This window comes from Eptatretus burgeri, chromosome 18, assembly GCF_056783735.1.
Source record: "Eptatretus burgeri isolate ZD-2024b chromosome 18, Ebu_testis_v1, whole genome shotgun sequence".
NCBI classification, from domain to species: Eukaryota; Metazoa; Chordata; class Myxini; order Myxiniformes; family Myxinidae; genus Eptatretus; species Eptatretus burgeri.
In genome coordinates this window covers 10,294,557-10,321,464 of record NC_140978.1, presented here as the reverse complement: position 1 = coordinate 10,321,464, position 26,908 = coordinate 10,294,557, and the positions used below count along the sequence as shown (strand labels likewise).

The 26,908-nt window shown below is 43.8% G+C and overlaps 1 long non-coding RNA gene across 2 annotated transcripts in view; it reads left to right on the top strand.

The window, feature by feature from the left end:
* The first annotated feature begins 5,261 nt into the window (after positions 1–5,261).
* LOC147008562 (uncharacterized) overlaps positions 5,262–26,908 on the top strand; it is a 141,770-nt gene continuing 120,123 nt past the window's right edge. The window contains exon 1 of one of the 2 annotated variants that reach the window (XR_015053171.1): positions 5,262–9,697. This is a non-coding gene — a long non-coding RNA (uncharacterized LOC147008562). Of the gene's footprint in view, positions 9,698–10,390; positions 10,950–26,908 lie in introns of those variants that run through there. The other variant, XR_015053172.1, reaches the window with a different exon arrangement.

Here is a 26,908-nt window from a genome sequence, read left to right as displayed (position 1 = left end):
TCAGCTCATCATACTGTGCTATTGTTGAAGGCAGGGTATCGGTGACGAGCAAAACCGCTAGTTGGAGCAGCAGAGTCGACTACACCGAACACCTGGAAAGCAGATCGTTACCCTCGGATAACTTCGAAGGTAAGGGTCCCTTACAGGATCATGAATCGTCAATCATTCAACCACGTGGTACAGGGTTATTTGCCAAACTTCAAAATACCTAGAGGCCCACGTGGCGAGCTACCGAGGAATTCACACCCTCGACGGAGCTCGAACGGGACAAGCCATTTCTGTGCTCGACCCGTGCGTAACCCGAGCGGATGGTTACCGAGGTCCCGTCGGTCCAAATGCACAACTACTGCAGCAATGGCCTTTTTAATTCTCCCAACACGCACCGTGCTAAACCAGTGAAGGAAAGGACAAGGACGAGCTGAAACATTCAACAAGAGGGGTATTTGTTACAATAGGTGGGGAAGGAACACATAAAGGGCAGAGTTAAACCGACTATAAAGGATGCAAATAATGTACAGCAAAAGCACTTAACCAGTTGCTACTTAAAGACGAGCCCACAGGACACACACACACGCACACACAAAATAAATGGACCTCAATGGTCTTTATTCGGCTCTCCAGCTGCGGAGGATAGTTCGGCTGGGAGTCAGGACGGCTGGCGACCTGGTCGCGAGTGCGCGGCTGGATTTCCACCCCCTCCCAGAGCTCCGGTCGCCAGAAGACGGACCAGGGCAGCCAGACGCAAACCAGCGACGAGATGAGGCCAGACCAGCTTCGAGCAGACCTGAGAACCAGACCACGTGCTCGAGCAGACGGGGCACAATTATTTGTTCTCCTTTCTTTTCGTCGTCTTTCTCGGGCGCGGTCCGCTCATGCGTGGCCTGCTCTCATTTGGCGGACCTCGTGTCGAGGCTCCGCCTTCTTGCAAAGGACCGCCCCCCGGCTCTGATCCGCTCGTCGCCCATTGGCCGAAAAATGACGCATTCTCTCATTTGGCGCCAGGCCAGAACGAAACGCTTTCGTGAGCGCAGACAATTCCTCGAGCAGTGTTGTTGTTGGCGTTGTCATAGTTGGTTGATGTAGGTGTTGTAAAGGATGTAATAAACCTGACTAAAAATAACTTGTAGCTCACACATGTCATTCCCATTAGACACAGGCGATGGATTCTAACTATATACAGTCATCCCCCGTTTATTGTGGGGGTTACGTTCCAAACCCCCCCCCCCGCGAGAAGTGAAAATCCGCTATGAATAGATGCCTCCCAAAAAAATCGACTCATCTGGTCTGGTCGGCTTGGCAATGATCGGGTTTGAGGTGCCGGAGATCGACTCGTCTGGTCTGGTCGGCTTGGCAATGATCGGGTTTGAGGTGCCGGAGATCGACTCGTCTGGTCTGGTCGGCTTGGCAATGCTCGGGTTCGAGTTGCCGGAGATCGACTCGTCTGGTCTGGTCGGTTTGGCTGTGCTCGTCCAATGGCGGCAAACTTTTTCCTTCCCGAAGCATATATCGAGCACTTTAACCTTCTCCTGGAGCGTCAGGACCTTCCTCTGGCGCTTCGGTTCCTTGCCAGAAGCCTTAGAAGGTGCAGGGCACTTGGGCGGCATCGTGGGGCTTGGAGAGAAAAAACGTAGAAAATATTCGAAGTTCACAAGCGAAACTGTCTCGTGCGTTGTGTGACTGGTCGAGCACCACACGTTATAATTTATTGCTTAAATAATAATTTATATTTTATATATTATTACCGCGATGTACCGGGGGAATCCGCAGAAAAAATTAGTTAGGTTCCAAGGGAAAACCCGCGATGAACCGGGGGTCGTGATAGGTGAACCGCGATATAGCGGGGGATTACTGTACACATATTTATCGAAATAACTTAGCTTAGGGACTGCTGTCTGTTTTTGTGCACAAGGTTTCCAAATCCGCAACACTATCTATAGCTTTGCAATACCACAAAAATCATGGGTATAGGCCCTTAGGCCTACATTTTCCCATGGATTGGGAAGAAATGTCAAAATGCTCCACCCCTTCTCACCTCATCCACCCACACATGTGCACAGGGGGTGGATACAGGATTTTGGAAAGGTGAAGAATTGGGGGGGGGAGGAGGGGAAAGGCTTGGTGAAAGATCACTACTCCATAAGTATTTCCAAGCAGTGATGGATACAGGGTTTTGGAAAGGGTAATCCACAACATGTCTCTGGTTAAAGTGCAATAAATTTGAAAGACCATCAAAGCTTTGCAAGTTACCCCATTGACTGAACGTGTTATTGAAGAAATACTATTCCAAGCCACACACTCAGGGGTGGCATTCATTCCGATATTAAGTGGGGATGTGTTGCAAGAACGAACCCAACCCTTGACATGTACCGGTAACAATTACGTTCACCTCCCATCTTCATTGTGATTTGTTTGTGATATACCTTTGTGCTAAATACAAACATCATTTGTTTTTTTTCTAACCTGTAAGGACCTTTAATATTCTGTTACACAACTTTTGAGCTATGTCATTTCTTCTAGCAAACCTCTCCAATCCTCTCCCTCCTCTCTTCCTCTCCCACTTTATGGGCGAGTGAACCTTCCCCAGGAACTCCAGGAAGCACGTGTTCTTCCACGAACCCTCTCCGAGTTAAGCTTCAAAAATCCAGGCTGACTGCACACCTCAACTCTTTAGTTCCTCTTTTCTACAGAGGATGTTTGTATCTCAGTCTTGTTGCCTGGGTTTCAAGAAGGTGGTGCATTGCAGAGAACCCATTTCAGGTTATCCCCCATCCCGACCCACAATCTTTTATACCCTCATTGACCTGCCGGGCTCAAACCCCTAACTTGCAGGAGTCTATGCCGGACCCATCTCCCCTTTCCCTTTCTCCTCTCTCTCTCTCTCTGGCTTCTTTCCCTGTTCATTGATGCTCTTACTGCACATGAAACTTTCTCTCATAAAGAAATGATATTGTACAAAATGTAATAGTTAACATTAACTCCAGCATAAACTAACACAGCTAATCTCAGCACAAGCTTCAAAGCTGCTACGACAATAATCCTTATTGCAGTAACCTTCACTTTTATAACCCCAACGGTAACTCGGGTTCTAACCCTAATGCTAACATTAACCCCATCGCTTAGTAACCAGGCAAACCTCACCACAAAATGTTCATTAACCGTTGAACTCAATTGCTCACCCGAAGGTGAACCCCTTTCACCAATCTCATCAGTAACCTTAACCCTCACCTGAACCCCATCTTTGCATTGCCAGTGCCTGTTTATTCAGTGTTACCACAGTAAGTGGTGCACCCACTTCACACCTTATCATAGATGAGATATGAAAATGAAATGAGACTACAGCAGTGACAGCACAGCACAGTACTGTAATGTAATGCGTTGCAGTACTGCAGTGTCGTGTGTGCGAGGGCAAATGCAGTCCTGTGCTGCTGTGTGTTAATTTGCTGCCCAGCTTCATGCTCCAATCAGACCAAAAATTAGGATCTTTAAAATCTACAGCAAATTGGAAGAAAGTGGAAACACTGATGACTTTTATGGTGTAGGTGACAGTGTTATCCCGAGGCATAGTTCATTTGTGGAGAACTCAACAGGAATGGCAGGTTCAACATGCTTTTTGCCATCGTAGCAATCCACAAAGCATGACTGCTCCAGATTTACTGCTCCAATCAATTAGGAAGAAAATAATTTTCTTATCATGTCAGTAAATTCAACCACCAGTTATTTTTGAGCTCAATATAGGCCAAAAGGTCAACAAGAGCCAAAAGTCACCAACTTTGGTGAACTTTCCAAAATCCTCAATTTTCATCCGATTGAGTTGAAATTTAAAGAAGATCTGCACATCAGGTTACTGAATTCAGCCACCAATTATTTTTGAGGTCAACATGGACCAAAAGGTCAACATAGTCCCAAGGTCAACAACTAAGGTGGCATTTCTAAAATCCTCAATTTTCATCCGATTGACTGGAAATTTGAAGAGGATTTTCAGATCAGGTCACTGAATTGAACCACCAATTATTTTTGAGGTCAACATCAGCCAAAAGGTCAACACAGGCCAAATTTGTAAAATTGTCAATTTTCATCAGATTGACTTGAAATTTGAAGAGGATTTATATTTCAGGGCACTGAATTCAACGAGCCAATTCTTTTTGAGGTCAACATAGACAAAAAGGTCAACATAGGCCAAAGGTCAACAACTTAGGTGAGATTTCTAAAATCCTCAATTTTCATCTGATTGATTTTAAATTTGAAGAGGATTTTTTTTTCAGGTCACTGAATTAAACCACCAATTATTTTCGAGGTCAACATAGGCCAAAAGGACAACATAGGCCAAATTTCCAAAATTGTCCATTTTCATCCGATTGACTTGATATTTGAAAAGGAGTTGCATATTTGGTCATTGATTTCAACCACCAATTATTTTTGAGGTAAAATTTTTTTTAATGGATTTTGCAAGTATCGTGCTCTACACGACGTCTTCTTCTTGTTTGTTGTTTTTTTGTTTGTCCGCACAGAACTTTCGTATTTTTTTCGGCAACCGCTTGTCGGATTAAGACAAAATTTTCACCATTGGTGCGACTCAGGTGGAATGTTATAATGATAATTCCAACGTCATATGTCATGTGGTGTTGCAGCCGTATTGGGTAAACGGGAAAAATTGGACCTCTGTATCTCTGAAACCACACCAAGGAAAAAATTGAAACATGGAACATAGCAAGTACTCCTCATGGGGAATGAGTGTGATTTTTTTTTAATGACATCATAGGTTCCTTCGTTATGACGTCATAATTGCATATGTAGAACGATACAGTATGAAGATTTTTGAGGGTCATCTAGGGATAAAATGGTCCACAAAATTTTTTTGATTAGTTCATCGGTCACGTGATTTGGCAGCCATATTGTTAAACAAAAAAAATCTTTCAAAAATATTCTTCTCTGAAATGTCTAAACATATCGAGGCGAAACTTTATACATATGACTGCCTATCAATAAGGAACAAAAGGTTCACACATATGACATCATAGGTCACATGGCTTGGCAGCCATATTGGATTTACCCTAAAACATATAAAAATCTTCTTCTCCAGAACAGCGAGACAGATCGAGGGCAAATTTCACATAAATTGTCCCCAAGGCATGCGAGTCCAAGTTTGTTAAGGAAGAATTGATGTCACATGGCTTGGCCACCATATTGGATTTAAGAAAAAGAAATAAATAATGTTTTCTCTGGAACTGCTTCATCAATTGATGTGAAACTTCACAGTTTTGATCCAGTAGTGATTGGGATTACATGTTTTAAATTTCAGCTTGGTCAGCCACATGGTCTGGCAGCCAGAATTATTTATTTTTTGATGTGGGTTTTAATTTATATCGTTTTTTCTTTTTCTTTTTTGAATACGGCTCACTTGGCTGTGACTGGATGCGTTTGAGGGTAGAGAAGGAGCAGTTGAAATGCAAATCCGATCCAGATTCCTCCTGATGACAATCTTTTCTTTTTGCTTGTTTGGGTTCCTTCTGATTACTCCAATGCAGGACTGTACCTATTTGGGCTTCTATTTGACCTGAATTGAATTTGTTTTAATCCCATTGTGAATTCAATTGAATAATAATGAAAACGTCATGGGTCAGGGTCAGGTGTCCGATCAAAGCAGGACGTCTTGGTACCCGGTCATCACTGCCAGCAGTTATAAAGTATGTCTAATTATGTCTCTTATTAATTACGTAACACACCAGTACAAAAACACCACGCAAAATACACTTCACAAAACTGCACAAACACCACACAAAACAAGTCTTGGTGAGAGTCTGCAATCTCTGATTGCTCTTTTTCTTGTTTCTAACTTTTTTTTCTTTCTTTGAAGACAAAGTGTCAGTAATAACGATAATAAATAAAGAATATGGATACATATCTTCAATATGAGGACAAACTTGTGTTTGAAAATGCATCATGCCTGCTAAAAGTAAATAAGTTTGTGTCGTCCCTTTCCTTTTCAGTGTGGTATCCGTCAGGGTTGTCCACTGTCAGGTATGTTGCACACACTTTCTGTTGAACCCCTACTGGCTCTCCTTCGCACCTCATTGTCTGGGTTATCCTTGTCAAACAGTCCGAACATTGTTACTTCAGCTGATGCAGATGACCTGTGTGTTGTGGTCAAAAACCCAAAAGATGTCAGTGAGCTATCCCATTGTCTTGCCAAATTTGAACTTGTCTCATCAGCTAGAGTAGATTGGAACAAGAGTGTAGCTCTTTGGCTATACCCAAATACACTCCCCTCATCACACTCCTCATGTGCACTTCTCCCAACTCTTCCAGGAGGAATGTTATGGAAAACGGATGGGATTAAACACTTAGGAATCCATTTGGGAACTACGAGCTATATACAAAGGAATTGGGATTGGTTCCAAGACAACATTAAGCAGAAACTATCAAGGTGGAAAGGAATGCTCCAGTTCTTGTCACTTAAGGTGCGGGTAACGATCATTAATAACCTGATACTTCCAACCGTATGGCACATGGTCATCACACTCCAGCCACCTCAAGCTGTGATCATAAGCATTCAGAAGAGTCTGTTTTTTTTTCTGGGGAGGTCATCATTGGCTCAAGCCAGATGTATTGTGCAGGCCACGAATTTCGGGTGGCCAAAACTTGGTGCACATCCCTAGTCGAATAATGGCTTTTCGACTCATGGCAATAAAACGTCTACTATATGGTGAAGTAGTGTCCTGGCGTCCTCTCACCGATACCTTGCTTCGGCAAATAGGTGGTTTGGACTATGACCGGGAACTCTTCCTTATAGACCTAAAGCAGGTTGATAGAGCTCGGCTCCCTGCGTTTCATCAATCTCTTCTGAATGCTTGGCAAGCTCTTCGAGTGCAGCGGCTCGAGATCTCCTATGATGCCAGGAAGTTTGTGCATGAGCTACTATTCCAAAACTTATTATTTGCTGGAATATCTACCAGCCGATCCTTCATAAAGTACTTTACAAATAGTGGACTCACTAAAGTGCGAGATCTTATGGAGCCTTCCTTGAAACGATGGTTGCCTGCTGGCTCACTTTCTAAAAAAAATTGGATTGCATTCAATGAAAGTAGTGGGTGAGGTCATGAGTTTAGTAACCCAGACTTTCCTACATTATTATATTGGGTGGAATGGGGTCAGTGAAGAAGTCTATTTTTGCCAAAATTTTCCTGAACTTTCAATCACTGCCCCAAAACACCATGACGTGTTCTCTTCAAACAGTGATGAGTCTGGTGTGTTCCATGTCATGAGGAAAAAAACAATATATGGAATTTGTCGAGAAGTGTGTTTACCGGGCTGTACGGCACCGTTAAGAAACCATTGGAAAGAGACTATACCTGCAGGAGCTTTCCTTACTCCCAATTGGAAGGTGATGTATAGATCTCCGACTGTTGCTCGCACGGGAGACTTAAATTGGAGACTGGTCCATCAAGCACTGGCCACACAGGTTTTACTGCAGAAGTTTAACCCCTCTGTTTCTAATTCATGCCCCTTTTGTTTGAGTATCGAAAATCTGAATCATGTGTTTATTGAATGCAAGAGGTTGTCACCTCTGTTTCTGTATCTGTTACATTTTTTGGTTCACGAAAAAATATTTTCACGAAAAAAATAAGTGACCACTATATTCGTTATTGTTGTGTGTCTGTCTGTCTGTCTGTCTGTCTGTATGTCTGTCTGTATGTCTGTCTGTCTGTCTGTCCCGAGCATAGCTCTGTGGGTTTTGATCCGATCCTGATAAAATTTTGGTGGGAGGTTTATATCATGATCTAGTTGTGTTTTCCTGAGAATGGGCGTGGTGCGCCCATTATGGGCAGAGCCACGCCCCAAAAACGTGTTTTTAGAGGGTAGCCGATTTCAATTTGCATCTTCTCCTAGGGGGTTTGTCGAATCTGACGGGTTTCGGTGTTTGGTTAGCCCAATGGCACCTGCATAGCCCCACGGAGCTCGATTTTTCATTTTCGTTCCAAGGTCAAGGTCGCAAGGTCACGAACTTAGAAAATTGCGAATTTTGACATAAAAAAATTATCTTCTCCGAGGGGTTTGTAGAATCTGGCTGGGGTTTCAGTATTTGGTTAGCCCAATGGCACCTGCATAGCCCCATGGAGCTCGATTTTTCATTTTCGTCCCAAGGTCAAGGTCACAAGGTCACAAACTTAGAAAATTTCGAATTTTGACATAAAAATCATACGACCGCCCAAACTTTGAGAGCTTGGATGACAATATTTTTTATGCATAATCTTGAGGTCATTTCCCCACCTTAAGTCTTGAAACCATTTTTCTCTATCTCGAACACCTTGCCCGTGGCGCCCCCTTCAAGTTTGTTTTTACGCTGATTTCATCAAAGTATGGATAATCCGAGGAGTGCGAAATGCCATATAGCCTATGTGATGTTATATTGTTCCTGGAATGTTCCAGAGGAAGTTTTGCACCAAAGGTCATAATCCTTGACCTTTGACCTTTAAAGTTCACAAACCTCAAATTTTCAAAGTTGTGGGAATCGAACCGGGTTTTCGACCTTCTTCGACGAACCAACTCCAATAAGCTATAGCACGTATCCTGTTTCCTTATTTTAATGTCCATAGCATTGTTTTGTGACCTTTAAAGGTTATACAAAGGTCAAATTTTTAAAGTTGTTGAACGAAACCGGGTTTTCGACATTTTGCAGCTAATAACCTGTCACTCGTACCACATCATGTTGATCATTTTTATAACTTAGTCAAACATTATCACATTGTCTCATCCTTGACTTCTGAAACAATCTACATCGTCAAATACTGCTCGTGAACCATCGTCGTCTTCAGACTTGTTGTAAATTTAAAATTGTTTTTTCCTTTCCAATCTTTATTTATGGGTTCGCTTTCATCACTGGAAAGAAATCTGTGGTTTTGCTTTTGAATTTTTCACTTGGAATTGCTAATCTTGCAATTTATAAGACCAGAAAAGCCAGATTGGTGAATAAGAAAAATGCAATGCATTTTTTTATTTCAAAGGCATGGTGTCTGCTCGTATAAAACGAGAACATGCATATCATGTAAACATGGGTAGTCTTCCTGTGTTTGAAGACTTATGGTGCAGTGGTGGTGTCTTGTGTAAATGTGTTGAGAATGAAGTTCACATTTTTTTGTGAGTTGTAACAATATCCATTGATCCTTGAACTTTCATTGTTTTTCTGACTCTGCTTGAGCACCTGTACTTAAAGAATGGCACTTGATTCTCATGTGTTGATGCTTTTATGAACCTCAGGCAAATGATGCCTCAAGATTTCTTTCTTTGTTTAAATTTGCCTTGTGAAATGTTTTATACTTTTGTAATAAAAGTCTCAAAAAAGTCTCTTTCTTTCTCTCTTTCTTTGTTTCTCTTTCTCTCTCTTTCTTTCTTTATCTCTTTCTTTCTTTCTCTCTCTTTCTTTCTTTATCTCTTTCTTTCTTTATCTCTTTCTTTCTCTCCCTTTATTTCTTTATCTCCCTTTCTTTCTTCCTCTCTCTTTCTCTCTTTCTTTCTTTATCTCTTTCTTTCTCTCTCTTTCTTTCTTTCTCTCTCTTTATTTCTTTATCTCTTTCTTTCTCTCTATTTCTTTCTTTCTCTCTCTTTCTGTCTCTTTCTTTCACTCCCCTCCCACTTTACACAGCTGTTGCTCGCTTTGGCACACGTGCAATTGTCGGGTGCTGCTGCTCAGTCTCTGGCGGTACGTGTGGAGCTTTGTGTTGCTTTCTCTTTTTCTCCCTTCCCTTCTCAATTGTCCATTTGATGGTGTTTTTCTTGCTGGTGTTCTTGTCTTGTCTTGTCTATCTGAGCGAGAGAGGGAGAGACAGCGCGGTCGGATATTATTGTTGATATATTAATCACCTCAGGTGATTACCTCGCTTTATTATTGTTTTTTTGAGGTTCTTCCTGTTGTTATTATTTATTTTCTCTCTTAGTTCTAATTAGAACCATATTACCATTTATTTTATCTTTATATACTTGTTTATTTGAAACATGGCGAGTGTAAGTTAAAATCGACGAACCTTGAATCGCCATGTTGCCGACGAGGGTGTATCACGGAAGCGCGGCCTGTGCTTCTTCCCCCCCGAAGGCGTTTTAACGGATGATATTTTCCTCAAGATTGGAGAACAAATAGGTGTAGAAAATATTCGTACTGCCTCTAAAATGAGCCACAAGGTTGTGGTTTTTGTTTCACAAACGTGTTTTGTTGACGTGGTTGTGCAATTAACGGTTTATTTCTGGGAGATGACGAAACGTTTGTTCCGGTCTCGTCAATGGACACTCCCGCTACAAAAAATGATCCTGAGTATCAGTAATGTGCCGCCTTTCTTATCGAACGAAGTAATTCAGCAAGAGTTCGGTGATTATGGCACAGTAGTGTGTAGAATCATCACGGTTCCCTTGCGCACGAGGAACGATAAATTAAACCAGATAGACTCGTTCAGGCGGTTCTGCTGTGTCGTGTTTAAAGATGGCGCAACGCAGATGAATATGGGACATTTTCACAAAAGCGCGTCAGGTAACGGTAAAGACTGTCCGAGAATTTTTCTCAAGCATATATTGCCAGTCAGTGCAGAGGCCTTATGGTGATCCTGCGTTGCTGACATCATTTGAACATTTTTCTAGGCCTTTTTAGGGGTTCAAGCACTATTTCGAGAATATCAAAGAAAGTTGGTTTTGAGTTTGTTCTTTACCGTTACCTGACCCGCTTTTGTGAAAATGCCCCATATCTCCTTGAGTTTTAAAATGGCAGAACACGATTATAGGATTTTCGCAATGACGGAGACCTTAACCTGCTACGGCTGTGGTGCATATGGTCACACCATTGTCCTGATGGTGAAAGAGCTGCTGCTGCCGCTGCAGGATCGCCCCTCCCCCCCCCCCCGCGGCTGTTATGGTGGACTCTGCACGTGAGTCACTTATGGAAAAAGGATCCACACCAAGACGCTCAGGTATGTCCAAAGATGGTACTGATAATGACCATGTCGGAACGGGAGAGGGGCTGCAAGCTCCGGAAGGGTTTTTTTTTTCGTGATTAGGAACAGGTTATGGATGATACTGTTTTGAGGAGGGTTTTGCAACTCTCCTGCCGAAGCACTGAAGGTGCGGATAAAAGTGGCAAAGTTTTCATAGTACAGATGGGGAATAATCTTGATAAGCCTTCACAAGATGAGCAAAGCGGTGAGGTGTTGGTTGGAAACGAGGCTCCACTGCTTGCTCATGTTGAAGGGGATAAAACTCCTAATAACGCTCGCATACACAAGGGGAAAAGACCTACTCTTGAGGACAATAGGCAGTGTGGCACACACAATGATAAAAAGGAAAATGATTTAATAACGGATAGTAACGATAGGGCAGAGCACTCTGTGGAATGCCAACAGGAAGAATGTACTGCTGCTGGTAGAGAAGAGGAATCAACAATCCAATTGCGATCAGATGACACGGGTGTCGTTTCTGGGAAGATGTCCTCCTACTCAAGTGAAACTTCAGGCGCAATCCATGGGAAAGGTAAACAAACCACAATATCTAAGGAAGATATTGTTATTTTCCTGAGCGGAACCTTCAGGCAACGCAATGTTCAAATTGGGGACCATTTTCCTGATATCAGGGCTTTCATTGTGACTGCAAAGCAGATGTTACAAAGGAATGACTTTGCAGAACTTTCTGAACCTCAATTTCAGTGTCTCAGGAATGCTGTGACAAAAGCAAACGAAGAACTGCAGGTAGAAGGTTTTTGAAGTGCTAAGTTTTTCCAATGACAGAGCTACAGATTGCAACCTTGAACATTAATGGTGGTCGAGCCCCATTACGGAGAATTCAAACCTTGGAGAAAATAAAAGCTGACATTATCCTATTACAGGAGACCCATGCTACAAACACCCTTACCTACACCCAAGGCCGGTGTAGCTATTTGTTTAAGCCACAAGCTTCCCGTACAGCAGGTTTTGTTTTAAGAAATATGTAAAGGACACCTCATATCGACGGAGTTTCTGCGCAATGGCCAAAAAATAGTGGTGGTAAATGTTTACACTCCGAGTGATCCGATAGAAAGGAAAAAATTATTTCCTTTACTGCGAGATTTCATTAAAGGCCAGGACTCGTCCGCATTTATTTGTCTTGCTGGAGATTTCAATTGTACAACTCACCCAGAAGTTGATAGGAATGGTCATGAACCTCATGCAGCCTCCACTAAGGGGTTGGAGAATATCATTAATAAATATTGTTTTAAGGATGTGTGGCGACTACAACACTCACGGTTGCGTAATTATACATGGTGCAGATGCCAAGATGGCTTCATATCAAGGGCAAGACTTGATAGAATATACGTTAATAAGCCAATGTTAATTGTTGTGACTGCATCCCAAATTCTACCAACTGGTTTCACAGATCATAGTTTAGTCGTGTTGTCCTTTAAATTACCCTTGTCATCAGGTGTTAGTGCATATTGGACTCTTAACACACGCCTCTTAAGTGATAAAAAATTTAAGGATTGTTTTAAGGCTGTATGGGAAAAAATCTGCACCTCCAAGCCTGAGCACGCTAACCTCCGGTTGTGGTGGGACCTTGCAAAATCCCAAATAAAATCTTTATGCCAGCAATATAGTTTATACACCACTAAGATGCAATCTCACTCAATTAATGCGTTAAAATCTGAAATTGTTTCCCTATAGCAAAATAATGATAATGCTAGAAAGGACACATGAGATCAGTTGCTGTGGGCAAAGAGAACATTGCTAGCTGAAATGGTTAAGCAAAGGGCAATGGGTACCTTGGTACGAATGAGGATGAGTCACCTGACTTTGGACGTGCCAAACAAAGAGTTCTTCAATTTAGAGAACTCAACCAAAAAGATGCAACAAATCCATGGCCTACTCACTTTAAATGGGACCTTAACAATCTCTCAGCAAGGATTAAGAGGTGTCTTGAAAGATTACTCCTCCAATCTTCACTCCCCTCGCAGTGTGGAAAATGACACGATACAGGAACTGATTGCTGGACTTTCCAAGGTTGAAGAAGACCAGCAACGAGCGCTTGACTCAATCTTGGCCGAGGAACTTGAAGCAGCCATGCGAAGCTTAAAAGATGGAAAGGCCCCCAGGATTGATGGCCTACCTGGAGAATTTTATCAGACTTTTTGGAAGCTTGTTGGACCCGAGTTGTTAAATGTTCTCGAGGAAAGTATTTATGTTGGAGAGCTGCCATTGTCGTGTATGAGTGCAATTGTCTGTCTACTACTAAAAACCGGGGATCTTCAAAAAGTTGAAAACTGGCGGCCTGTGTCGTTATTGAGTACAGACTACAAGATTTTCTCGAAGGTCCTTGCTAATTGTGTGAAAGTTGTAGTTAGTTCTGTTGTGCACCGGGAAGATCTATTCATGATAACATCTTTTTGGTAAGAGATCGTCTTTCTTGTGATAATTACTTGTGTGATAATCATTGGCTACTGTTTATTGATCAAGTGAAAGCTTTTGATCGTGTTGACCATAAATACCTTTTTTCTGTCCTTCAAGGGATGGGTTTTGGAGAATATTTCATCTCCTTTGTGAAACTTTTGTACACTGATACTTACTGCATGCTGAAAGTGAATAACAGGCTATGCTCTCCCTTTCCTTTTCAACGAGGTATTCGTCAAGGCTGTCCCCTTTCGGGGCTGTTGTATGCAATCACCCTTGAACCACTGTTGTCCTTCATCAGGTTGCAAATGCCCCAGGATGAGGAGGGCGTAGAAGGCCCAAATTTTATGCTGACTGCTTATGCTGATGATGTTTGCGTTTCAATTCGGGGCCCAAATAGTATTTCCGTTTTGCGACAATGTTTGGAAAAATTCTCCACAGCCTCCTCTAGCGAGGTAAATTGGAACTAAAGTACAGCCCTATGGTGTGGTCACAAAAATCTCTCCTCAATGCTGCCACCTTCTCTCCCACAGAACATAGCATGGAGATTTGATGTGGTTAAATACCTTGGAGTTTATCTTGGTAATCTGAAGATGGAATTGAAAAATTGGGAAGGTGTGTTAGAACAGATTACATGTCGATTAAAAACATGGGAAGGACTCTGCAGATCTCTATCATCTGGAGGACGCAGTCTTATCATCAACAACCTAATCGCAGCTAGGTTATGGCATAATGCCATTGCTTTGCAGTCACCCAAAGAACTAATCCTTGCCATCCAGTGAGCAATGGTTAATTTATTTTGGAGTGGCTACCACTGGCGCCTGCTGTACTGCACCGCCCCCGGAAGGAGGGTGGCCAAGGTGGTATGGACATCACCGGCCGAGTTGTGGCCTTTCACTTACACCTGTACATAAACTGCTGTTCACTGAGCAGCTGCCATGGCGTCCCTTTGCTTTTTTTGCTGCAACAGGTCTGAGGATTATGGTATGAGCGTCAACTTTTCTTAATGGACCTAGAACGGGTTCACTTTGGTGCACTCCCTGGGTTTTATCAAAGCTTGCTGGATGCCTGGAAGGGCTTTGGCGTCCACCGGTCAGCTGAAGCTTACAATTGTCGAATGTTCCTCCAGGAACATTTATTTTACAACTGTTTTCTCCCAGGAATCCCTCAGAGCAAGGCCTTGATCAAGAAATTTATACAAGGACGAGTCAACAAGGTGTGCGATCTCAGGGATTCATCTGGGTATCGGTGGAAATCGGCTGGGTCAGTTGCGACAAGCCTTGGGTGCAGATCTGTCCGACTTGTGGACCAAATTGTCCGAATCGTGGTTCGGACATTTAGACTGCTAAATATTGGCTGGGAAGGTGTCGGTATTGTGGAGAATTTTCGGCTGGCCTTTCCCAAAATTAAGATGCTCCCCCCATTTCAGTTGAGCAGTGAACATTTCCCCCCCCCCCCCTTTCATTTCGTAACTAAATCTGGGATCCATGACCTCTCTAGACAAAGACAAACGGCATCATCCCCCTTCGGATCAACACATATAGTAATGTGGTCAGAACGGTTCGGAGCTGTATGTCCTTCAGGCCCACTGTGGCCTGTGATGTATACGTTACCTATCTATGGCCTATTGGCAGATATACAATTGAGATTAGCACATTGGGCTCTCCCTTCCAATATTCTCATACACCATTTCATGGTACAAGTTACTTTCCCCTTCTGCGAACACAAGGAGGATCTCTTCCATGCTTGCGTGTAATGCATAAGATGAAAACCTCTCCTCTTTGCTTTCAGATTATTTTTGTAAACTGTCTTTTCCTTTTACATCACACGTTTTTGTGTTTGGGGTGCCTTTTAAGCCCCCTTGCAGGGACTCTGATGTTCTCAATTTCCTGGTTGCTGTTGCAAAATATGATATCTATATATATATATATATATATATATATATATATATATATATATATATATATATATATATATATATATATATATATATATATATAAATCTAGGAAAATTAAAATTGACCTTGGTTATAGGTCTGATGTCATGCCGATTTTCAGAGGTTTTGTGGCAGCAAGACTCTCCCTGGAATTTAACTATTATTTAAGTATGGAGAATGTAAATGTTTTTGAGAGAAAATGGTGCTGTGGCAAAGTTTTGGTGATTACCTTGTAATGGTTTATGAAAAACTTGACCTTTCCTCCTCTTTCTTTTCTTTACAATGTTTTTTTTTGTGTGGATCAATAAACGAGGTTCAAATTCAATTCTCTCTCTTTCTCTGTCTCTGTCTCTCTATATGTCTCTGTCTCTGTCTCTCTCTGTCTCCGGGCGGTGACAATTTCCAGATGGTGTTTGTCTCCGGATGTGCCCAGGCAGTGTTTATCTCTGGGTGGTGTTTGTCTCTGGATGTGTCTCGGTGGTATTTATCTCCAGACGTGTCCTGGCAGTGTTTATGTCCGGACAGGAGTTTGTCTCCGGATGTTTCTGGGCGGTGTTTATATCCGGGTGGTGTTTGTCTCCAGACTGTTTATCTCCATACATGTCTGGGCAGTGTTTGTCTCCATGCGATATTTATAGTATGACCGGTAGAAAATGGATTCAGACATTATTTTTTTTTCCATCTTCACTGTTATTCCATGCAGAATCATTTTGATGAGACTGTATGAATCATAATGCTCCACCGCACGTCTGCCTTCCCTTCCTCTCACCTCATGCTGCCTTCTCTTCTTCCACCCCTCCTTGCTCCCTCTCCCTTCTCTCTCTTGCCTTCTCTACCTCCTCACTCTCCCCCCTCTCTCTCCCTGTCCTTTTCTACCCCCCCCCACTCTTAGTATTCCCATCAGTGATGTAATGTGTGTGTGTGTGTGTGTGTGTGTGCGTGTATATATATATATATATATATATATATATATATATATATATATATATATATATATATATATATATATATATATACATATATACATATATACATATATACATATATATATATATATATATATATATATATATATATATTGTTGCGAATTCGTGCCCGCCGGCGTGCGAACGGCCACGTAACTCGGATCGCGGCACGTCGCCCACCGGACGGACAATTCAGTCGTGACCCTCCGGGAACTATCGCCCGGAGCCAGTCACGGGTGAGCCTTTCGACCTCACCACAATCGTGCCAATCGGCCACCCGCGTAGGATAGGGTTGTTCGCTAAACTCGACCTACCTCAGTACCCACGCGGATGGTAAACCGGACGATCGTACCTCGCCGCAGGTCGACTCCGGACACTAGCCGCTTGGGCGACCCCTTCCGTACTATCGGGATAACCGAGCGGTGTTATCGTCGACCTCGACGGTTCAGATTATTTTCCGGGCGTTTTGCACCCACTACGAACCCTTTACGTGAAGCAGGATGGAGATTTAATTAGGAAAAGACGAAGCGAAACGGGAAAACAGTTCACACAATGCACATTTATTTCCCGGCACACAGAAAGCACGTATATACAGTCATGCAGTCAAAATGCACATAAAGCAACCAAAACAATAAAAGCAACAACGATGCAGAGTTAATACCGACTACGCGCACACACGGCAACACTTAAACAGCTTTACTTTGCAGACGGCGCCAACACACATTTACACAAAAGCAAAGGAAAGAAGCCACCCTCATAGACAAGGAGGCAGACAGGCCTGTAGGCCAAATGTGCGCGGGACCTGGAGGAGCAGCCAGGTCCGCGAGACGGGGGGGGGGGTCCTACCCGCCTCCTCGTGACGTGTTGGCGGGCGAGCCGCAAATGTGGCCGCACAGCTGTGCCCCGACTCCGTGCTCCTTGGTGGGTTTCGTTGGCACGACGTTTGGAGTGGGGTGGGAACTGGGCCCCCTTTTGCACTATCTCAGCGCGGGGGGAAAGGGGGAATTGTTGATGCCCTGGGGGAGGAGAGTAGCTGGCTGGCTTGGGTCCCGTGACGAGACGAGCGATCCCCCACACCGTAACCTCGTCGCCGACCGCCGTCCTTCTCGCCTCGGACCCGAGCTCCCTTGCCTCTTCCCGCAACTCTTCTCAGTTCCGCACTTTCCTCACCCGACCGACTCGACTCTCCCCTCTCCTCACCCGACCGACTCGACTCTCCCCTCTCCTCACCCGACCGACTCGACTCTCCCCTCTCCTCACCCGACCGACTCGACCGTGCCACTCTCTTCACCTGACCGACCCGACCCTGCCACTCTCTTCACCCGACCGACCCGACTCTGCCACCCTCAATTCGCCTTGCGCTCGCCTTTTTATAGGCGGGCAGGAGAAGCCAGTATGCAAATATTCGGATCAGAATGACCTCGGGGGCGGAGCCACGCTCGCCCATTGGTCGGAGGAAACGGGGGCGTGAACCTCCCCTGATCCTAGAATTTGCATATATCGACTTCACACACACACGCGCCTGGAGGCGGGGACAAGCCGCCCTGCGCTCGCTAATTGGACGGAGGAAAAGTGGGCGTGTAGCGTTTTTGATCCGAATTTTCCCTCGGAAAGGCCGTTATTTGCGCTTACGGCTCGGTGCGCTCGGCACCAAACGCCGAACGGGCCCGAGACAGCCCGACGTTCAGTGTTCACAGGTGGTGTGGGAATGGCCATAGAAGGAGAGAGGTGAAGGTGGTCGAGGGTTTTCAGTGATGGTTTGCTGGTTATGGTGCCTTTTGGGAATGGCGGTGATGCGATGATGTGGGAGCGTAGATGGTGGTGGTGGCGTGGTTGTTGTGTGATGGCGGTTGAGACGTGGTTGGTTCAAAATAAAGGTAGAACAGAAAAAATGGCTAACTCAAAGTGTCGCAGCCCGGATGAATCACATAAATTCCCTCTATACAACGGGTTTGGGCTAACTACACATGTACTTCGAGATATCTCACCTACGGGCCCTTCATGGTGTAATGCGAATTTCCACAGCTGTAACAATATATATATATATATATATATATATATATATATATATATATATATATATATATATATATATATATATATATATATATATATATATATATATATATATATATATATATATATATACATATACATATACATATACATATGTCAACATTGTACAGTATATGGAATTTGAATCTCGAGTCAAGGCAATGCGAGCTGCTTTCTGGGAATGCCAAACAAACCATTCTGTTCTGACTTTTCAGAAATTTTCACCACTCTGTATAAATGAATTGCTTTTATTCACAATTTTGAATGGAGCTTCTCATCAACATTTTGATGACTGCCCTGGTGTGTCACTAATTAAGTAGTCATGAGTCTGAAAGCTAACGACTGTATTTGCAAAAAAACCAGTTTAATCAACTGACTTTTGACTTGAGGAATTCATTGCACGTGTTCATCTTCAATTAACTCAAGACATGGATAGTTGTGTACTCATAGTTCAGTCCTACACATACTTTAAAAACAATCAACACAAGTCAAAGAAATCCCTGAACAACAGAACTTTTGCTTGCTTACAAACTATCCAAACACTCAGCAATCTACGGTCCCTGTTGTTTGTGCCAGGATCATCAGCGTGGATGTTTTTCGTGGACCCGGTTGTTGGGAAAGCATTAGGCAAAGGACTCGTTTTCACGTCTTCTCATGTCGCACTCATCCCATGGCAAGCAGAGAGGCTAGTTAGCTGTGACGGATCTGCGTTGCTGGTGCGTGTTGGCAGGCCAGCTGAGCGATCGTGGCCCGAATATGGCCTGCTTTCAGTGAGGCGACCCGGCAGTGACTTGGCCGCACATAAATCCCCATTAGCCTGGAAGCGGCCTGCAGATTGTGCCCTCTCTTGTGCCCTTCCTTGGCTCACCCTGGAACTGTGTTTGTTATATCGGTTGTTTGTTTGGCCCATTCCATCAATGCTGCGACAGAACCTACTCCAGTGCGGTCATTGTTTTGGATGCGACAAAAGTTTCTCAAATGGTCATAATTTAACTTAAAATTTAACTTAAAGGGGTTCATTGGCATGATGCCTTAGAATTATTGGGCCGTTACACACTCACAGGAGCAATTCTGCACATTCCTCACAATGGGCCGAATGACCTCCTGCAACTAAATTCTTTGTGTGTAACATTACAAAACTAGAAGGGCACTCAGTAGAGCACATACCTCCGCCATGCAACGCCTGATCCACGAGAACATATCGGGCCAAATAAATTTTTGAAATGCGCTATATTTTGTTTTTGGCCCAATCTCTCAATGGTGAAGAATCACATTAAAAATTAGATAATCTTATCCAAATCCAGATTCAGATCTTCACCAAAATTGAACCAATTAGTCCTTGGCACACACCCAACAAACATGTCCAATAAATTTCATCCTAATCCATCCACAACTTTTTGAGGTATCATGCAATATTGTTTTTAGCCCATCTCTCAATGGTGAAGAATCTCTTAAAAATGAAATAATTCTTGTATCTAGATCTGGATTCGGATATTCACGTAAATTGAATCAATTCTTCCTCGCCACATGCCCAAAATATCCACCAAGTTTTGTACGAATCCGTCCACAACGTTTTGAGATATCCTGCACAAAAACGGAAAAAAACAAAAAGACAAAAAAAACAAGAAAAAGATGTCGTGCAGAAAACGATACTTGCAAAATCCACACCCTCTCCAAAAGTTGCCATGGATACATCAAATTGTCCATTTCATTGAGATTAAAATTGACAATCTTCAGGTCAATCAGATGAAAATTGATTATTTTTCAGATTGAAATTGATGATTTTTGGAGTTTGAGCTTGAGTTGACTTTTGACCTCAAAATAGTTGGTTTCCAAATTCAGTGATGCTCTATGCAATTGCTGCTTAATCTTCAGGTTAATTGGATGAAAATTGACGATTTTTCAGATGAAATTTGATGATTTTAGAAGTTTGACCTTGAGTTGACCTTTGACCTTTTGACCTCAAATAGTTGTTTTCCCAATTTAGTGATGGATTATGCAAATCCTGTTCAACTTTCAAGTTAATAGTTTCCAACATGTGTGTGTCTCCCTTCAGGATAGGCAGAAAACGTCTTTCTAATCTCAAGTCTGAACTCTCTCTCAAACCTGTCTTCCTCCTCCAAATCCTGATGGCATCTAGTTAACTAACCTCCGCCATCTTCGAAGATGGATGGAGGTTACTGTTTTCACCCCTTTCTGTATTTGTTTGTTTGTGAACAGTATTACGGAAAAACTCCTTAATGGATTTTGACGAAACTTGGTGGGGGGGGGGGGTTAGGTATGGTCCAAGGATCATGCCATTAAATTTTGGACTTGCAAAAATTTAGAGAAATTAATTTTTGAACCTCCCCCCCCCCCCAAAAAAAAATTTAGAGAAAAATTTTTTTTTTTGCATTTCTTCATGTTTTAAGTGATTTCCATCCCCCCAAAAAAAATTGTTACCCCCCCCAAAAAAGAGAATATTTTCATTTCTTCGTTTTAAGTGATTTCCAACCCCCCCCAAAAAATAGAGAATTTTTTTTTTTTGCATTTCTACATGTTTTAAGTGATTTCCAACCCCCCCCCCCCAAAAAAAAAATGGAGAAAAGAACTATAACTGTCAGCACTGTTGACATCATATTTAATGAATAAGATATAAGGTTCACTTGAGTGACCCAGCAGTATTGGCGGCGGAGGTTTTGCACTCTCCCGAGTGCTCCCCCTCTCGTTAACCTCCACCATTGAAGATGGACGGAGGTTACTGTTTTCACCCCTGTCTGTTTGTTTGTGAACAGTATTACAGAAAAACTCCTGGACGGATTTTGACGAAACTTGGTGGGGGGGGGTGAGATATGGTCCAAGGATCATGCCATTAAATTTTGGACTTGGCCCCCCCCAAAAAAAATTGTAAGAGAAATTTTTTTTTTTTTGCATTTCTGTATGTTTTAAGTGATTTCCAACCCCCCAAAATTGTTGCCCCCCCCTCAAAAAATTGTTAGAGAAAATTTTTTTTTTTGCATTTCTACATGTTTTAAGTGATTTCCAACCACCCCAAAAAATTGTTAGAGAAAAGAATTTTTTTTGCATTTCTACATGTTTTAAGTGATTTCCAACCCCCCCAAAAAAGGAAATTTTTTTTTTTTGCATTTCTACGTTTTAAGTGATTTCCAACCCCCCCCCCCCAAAAAAAATGGAGAAAACTATAACTGTCAGCATTGTTGACATCACATTTAATGAATAAGATATAAGGTTCACTTGAGTGACCCAGCAGTATTGGCGGCGGAGGTTTTGCACTCTCCCGAGTGCTCCCCCTCGAGTTAACCTCCACCATCGAAGATGGACGGAGGATACTGTTTTCACCCCTGTCTGTTTGTTTGTGAACAGTATTATAGAAAAACTCCTGGACGGATTTTGACGAAACTTGGTGTGGGGATAAGGTATGGTCCAAGGATCATGCCATTAGATTTTGGACTTGGTCCACTATGGCGGCCATCTTGAAAAAATATTTGAATTTTTGTTTTTGCATTTCTACATGTTTTAAGTGATTTCCAACCAAAAATAAATAAATTTGTTCGAGGAAAAAAAAACAACAAAATTTTGCACCTTTTTTTTTCAAAAAAATTTCGATTTTATTTTTTTGGCATTTCTACATGCGCGTCGATCTAGTTCAGTTTATTCAATCATGGTTCAGAAGAGTCTGATCCGTTTTGACCTACAATGAATGGGATATCAGGTTCACTTAAGTGACCCAGCAGTATTGGTGGTGGAGGTTTTGCACTCTACAGAGTGCTCCCCCTCTAGTTAAATCTGTTTCTGGTGTATGTTCCCCCCCCCCCATTCCCTCCCTTACCTCATGGCCGCATAGGTGACACTGCACGTGAAAAAGCTGAATGCCTAAACTCCATGTTTGCTTCTCAATCTTGTGTCCCAAACCCATCACTTTCTGTACCCTCCTTACCCAGTCACACCCAGTGGTTCCTAGACTCTGTGTCCTTTTCTCCTCACAAGGTGGAGAGCTTGCTGTCAAACCTCGACTCAGATTCTGCAACCGGTCTGGACAGCATCAGCCCACGAGTCCTGAAAACCTGCTCTACTGCTCTTGCTCACCCTCTCTCTGTTTCAGTCACCCTCTCATTTGCTCAAGGTCATCTGCATCTGTTGTAAATCGGCAAACATTACTGCTCTGCATAAATCAAGGTGCAAAACCAGATCCCTGCAACTACAGACCAATCACCCTTCTCCCAATCATGAGCAAGGTTATGGAAACCATCATCACTTCAGACATTTAAATCCTTCCTCTTCTCCATTGGCTTGATTTTCAATCATCAACTTGGTCATTCAGACCAGGTCACTCAACCCTGGATATGCTGCTTCTGCTATTCCAACAATGGATGGAAATCCTCAATCCATTCCACACTATGTGCAGAACGGTGGTGCTGCCTAAGCAGTCTCCTGGGCTATTGGGAACAATCCTGGATGGGTCACCACTCCGACACAGGATATCACAAGCAGGTACTCATTTTGCCAACCTCAGAAGGATGACAGGCTTGGTCAACCCCACCCGGTGTTAATTCAACAGACAAGGAGGATTTGAACTCAAGACCCAAGGATCCCAAGCTCACCACTCGAGCCATTAAGCCAACACCAGGCAAAGATCCTCAATGCCAGGGATGAAATCGGAGCCATCTCCCGAGACGTATCGCATGCTTTCGATACGGTCTGGCACCCTGCCCTGCTCACTAAACTCTCTTTCAATGGTATCCAAGGACATCTCCACTCATGGCTCTCAGACTTCCTCTCCTGTCACAGCTGTGTGGCCGTTAATGGAATTCTCTCATCCCCTCATCCTGTCCAGGCTGGAGTTCCTCAAGGCAGTGTTCTGGGCTCTGTTCTTTTCCTAGTTTTCATCAATGATCTCTCTAACTCAGGAAAATCCTTATCTCTTTGCTGATGACTCCACCCTCTGCCATACCATCTGTCATCCCTCAGATCGGCAAGCAGCAGGCTCTTCACTCTCTTCAGATCTGCATAAAATCACAAGCTGGTCCAACATGTTGAACTTGTCTTTCAATCGGTCCTGACAAATCTCACAATCTCACTTTGTCTTTCCGAAAGGATCGTCAGGAACTCCCCCCCCCCTCCATCTACTTTCCTAACAATCCTCTGGAGGAAGTCCTTTCATTCAAGCCTCTAAGTCTCACTATCTGCCATGCTCTTTCCTGGGAAGGCCATATTTCCAGGCTGGCCTCCAAAGCCAGTCGCTGACAGGCATCCTCGGTCGTGCAAAGTCCTTCCTTGGCCCACCTGAGCTCCTGACCACATACAAAGCTTTCGTCCGCAGACTGATGGAGTACTGCTCTCCCCTCTGGGCTGGTGCTCCGGCCTCTCACGTTTCTCGGCTTCACGCTGTGGAAACCAAGGCATTTAGGATCATTGGTATCTCCCATGATGAGGCTGAGTCTTTGGGTCTTTCACTCTCTCATCACAGGCAGGTCGGTGGTCTTCCTATCTTGTACCCTCTCCTCTCCAGCCTCACCCCCACCCCCCACCCCTCCTGCTCTGTCTGCTATCTGTCCCCCTCATATTTCCACAGGGCGCTCAAGGTCCGCCAGCAACCCCCTTCTGGTAAAACTTCCAAAATCAAGAATCACCGCTCACCTTCACTCTATCATTTCCTTTTTTTTTTTCCCCGCCTTTGGAACAAACTCCCACACTCTCTTCAATCCCACTCTTCCCTCCAGGTCTCCAAACCAGCTGTTCACCACCATCTATTATCTTCCAACATCCAAATCCACAATCTTTTCTACCCCCGTTAATCCACCCCAAACCCACGTCCTTCAAATTTCCTGCTTTTCTTCCTGAAAGTTCCTGTTGTGTACGGACCTGAAAGTCCCTGTGGTGTCCATCTTGTTTACCCTGTGTATCCTGTCCCAACCCTCTCCCTTCCACAGACCTCCTCATGTCTCTGTCACACAGTTTTTTCCTTCTGTCCTCCCCCCCAACTCTTGTCTCCTGCTCCCCTTGTACGTTCTGTGTTAGCTCTCAGACAAGCCTCGACAGTGTTTACAAAAAAAAAGTCAATTGACGATTTTTCAGTTGAAAATAGATGATTTTAGAAGTTTGACCTTGAGTCGACCTTTGACCTTTTGATCTCAAAAATAGTTGGTTTCCCAATTCAGTGAAGCAATATGCAAATCCTCTTCAAGCTTCAAGTCAATCGGATGTAAAATTATGATTTTAGAAATGTGACCTAAAGATGACCTTTAATCTTTGATTTTTTTTTTCGTATACCTTGTCGAGGCTCGTATGAGAGCGAACACACAACGCACAGCAAGGGGGTGGGGGGGGGCATTAGACAAAAGGGGCGGGACTGGGAAGGATAAAACAGTGTGGAACAGAGACATTAGGATATCTGTGGAAGGGAGAGGAATGGGGCAGGGAACATCGGGTATACAAGATGGATATTACAGGAACTTTCAGGAAGCAAAGCAGGGAATTTGAAGGAGGTGGGTTTGGGGTGGATTAACAGGGGTAGAAAAGATCGAGGATTTTGATGGGAGACGATAAGAGGTGGTGGTGAACAGCTGTTTTGAAGGCCTGGAGGGAAGAATGGGATTGAACAGAGTGAGAGTTCCAGAGAAGAATGGGATTCCAAAGGTGGGGGAAAAAGAGGAATGAAAGAGTGAAGGTGAGCAGTGATTCGTGATTTTGGTAGTTTTACCAGAAGGGGGCTGTTATCAGGCCTTGAGCGCCCTGCAGAAATTTGGTTGGGAGAAGTCACAGACGGAGCAGGTGGGGGGGGGGCGAGACTGGAGAGGAGGCTGTAAAAGACAGAAAGACCACCGACCAGCCTGCGGTGAGAGAGTGAGAGGCCCAAAGACTCAGCCCCATCGTGGGAGATGCCAATGATCCGAAATGCCTTGTTTTCCACAGCGTGAAGCCGAGAAAGGTGTGAGGTGGGAGCACCAGCCCAGAGGGGAGAGCAGCACTCCATCAAGGTGCGGACGAAAGCTTTTTATTTGGTCAAGAGCTCAGGTGGGTCGAGGAAGGACTTTGCACGATAGAGGATTCCCAGTCGGCGACTGGCTTTGGAGGCCAGGTTGGAAATGTGGCTTTTCCAGGAACGATCATGGCAGATCGTGAGACCCAGAAGTTTGAAAGAAAGGACTTCTTCCAGAGGATTGTTGAGAAAGTGGATGGGGGGGGGGGGTTTCTAAGCGGTCCTTTCGGAGAGATATAGTGAGAGTGTGAGATTTGTCCGGATTGAAAGGCATGTTCCACGTGTTAGACCAGTTTTTGATTTTATCCAGATCTGCAGTGAGCGAAGAAGCTGCTGCTTGCCGGTCTGAGGGATAACCGATGGTACGGCAGAGGGTGGAGTCATCACCAAAGAGATATAGAGGATTTTCCAGAGTCGGAGAGATCATTGATGAAAACCAGAAAAAGAACAGGGCCCAGAACGCTACCTTGAGGAACTCCAGCCTGGACAGGAAGAGGGGATGATAGAACTCCATTTAGGGCCACATGTTGACTGTGACAGGAGAGGAAGTCTGTGAGCCATGAGTGGAGATGGCCTTGGATACGAAAGGGAGAGAGTTTGGTGAGCAGGGCAGGGTGCCAGACCGTGTCAAAAGCATGCGATAGGTCAAGGGATTTGACTGATTTCTTGTCCAGCATTGAGGACCTCCATCCATTGTTTGGAGAGCAGAAGCAGCATATCCAGTGTAGAGTGACCTGGTCTGAAACCAAATTGATGATCGGAAATCAAGCCATTGGAGAAGTGGAAGGATTTGATATCTGAAGCGATAATGGATTCCATAACCTTGCTGATGATTGGGAGAAGGCTAATTCATCTGTTGTTGCAGGGTTCTGTTTTTGCACCTTTTTATGCAGGGCAGTAACGTTTGCTGCTTTCCAAGCAGATGGCAGATGACCTTGAGCAAATGAGAGGGTGAATAGAACAGACAGAGGGTGAGCAAGAGAGGAGGAGCAGGTTTTTAGGACACGTGGGCTGATGCCATCTCGACCGGTTGCAGAATCTGAGTCGAGGTTTGACAGCAAGCCCTCCACGTTGTCAGAAGAAAAGGACACAGAGTCCAGGAACAGCTTGGTGTGACTGGGTGAGGAGGGTACAGAAAGTGATGGGTTTGGAACACAAGATTGAGAAGCAAACGTGGAGTTTAGGCATTCAGCTTTTTCACGTGCAGTGTCACCTATGCGGCCATGAGGTAAGGGAGGGATGGAGGGGGAACGTACACCAGAAACAGATTTGATGAGACACCACCAGGATTTGGAGGAGGGAGAGAGGTTTGAGAGTTCAGACCTGAGCTTAGAAAGTTGTTGTTTTCTTGCTCTCCTGAGGGTAGATACGCACTTGTTCCGAGCTTTATGGAAGGAACTGAGATTACCCTCAGTTGGGCTTGGTATCCATGAGGCAAAGGCAAGTTGTTTCAAAAAACTGCATCGCCACAAGCTTCAGTGAACCATGAGCGGAAGGAAGGGTAGGACAACTGAAGACGAGAGTGGATAAATCTGTGCATGAGGGAGAGCAAGAGTCTTTGAAAGAATTCCCAGGATGAGT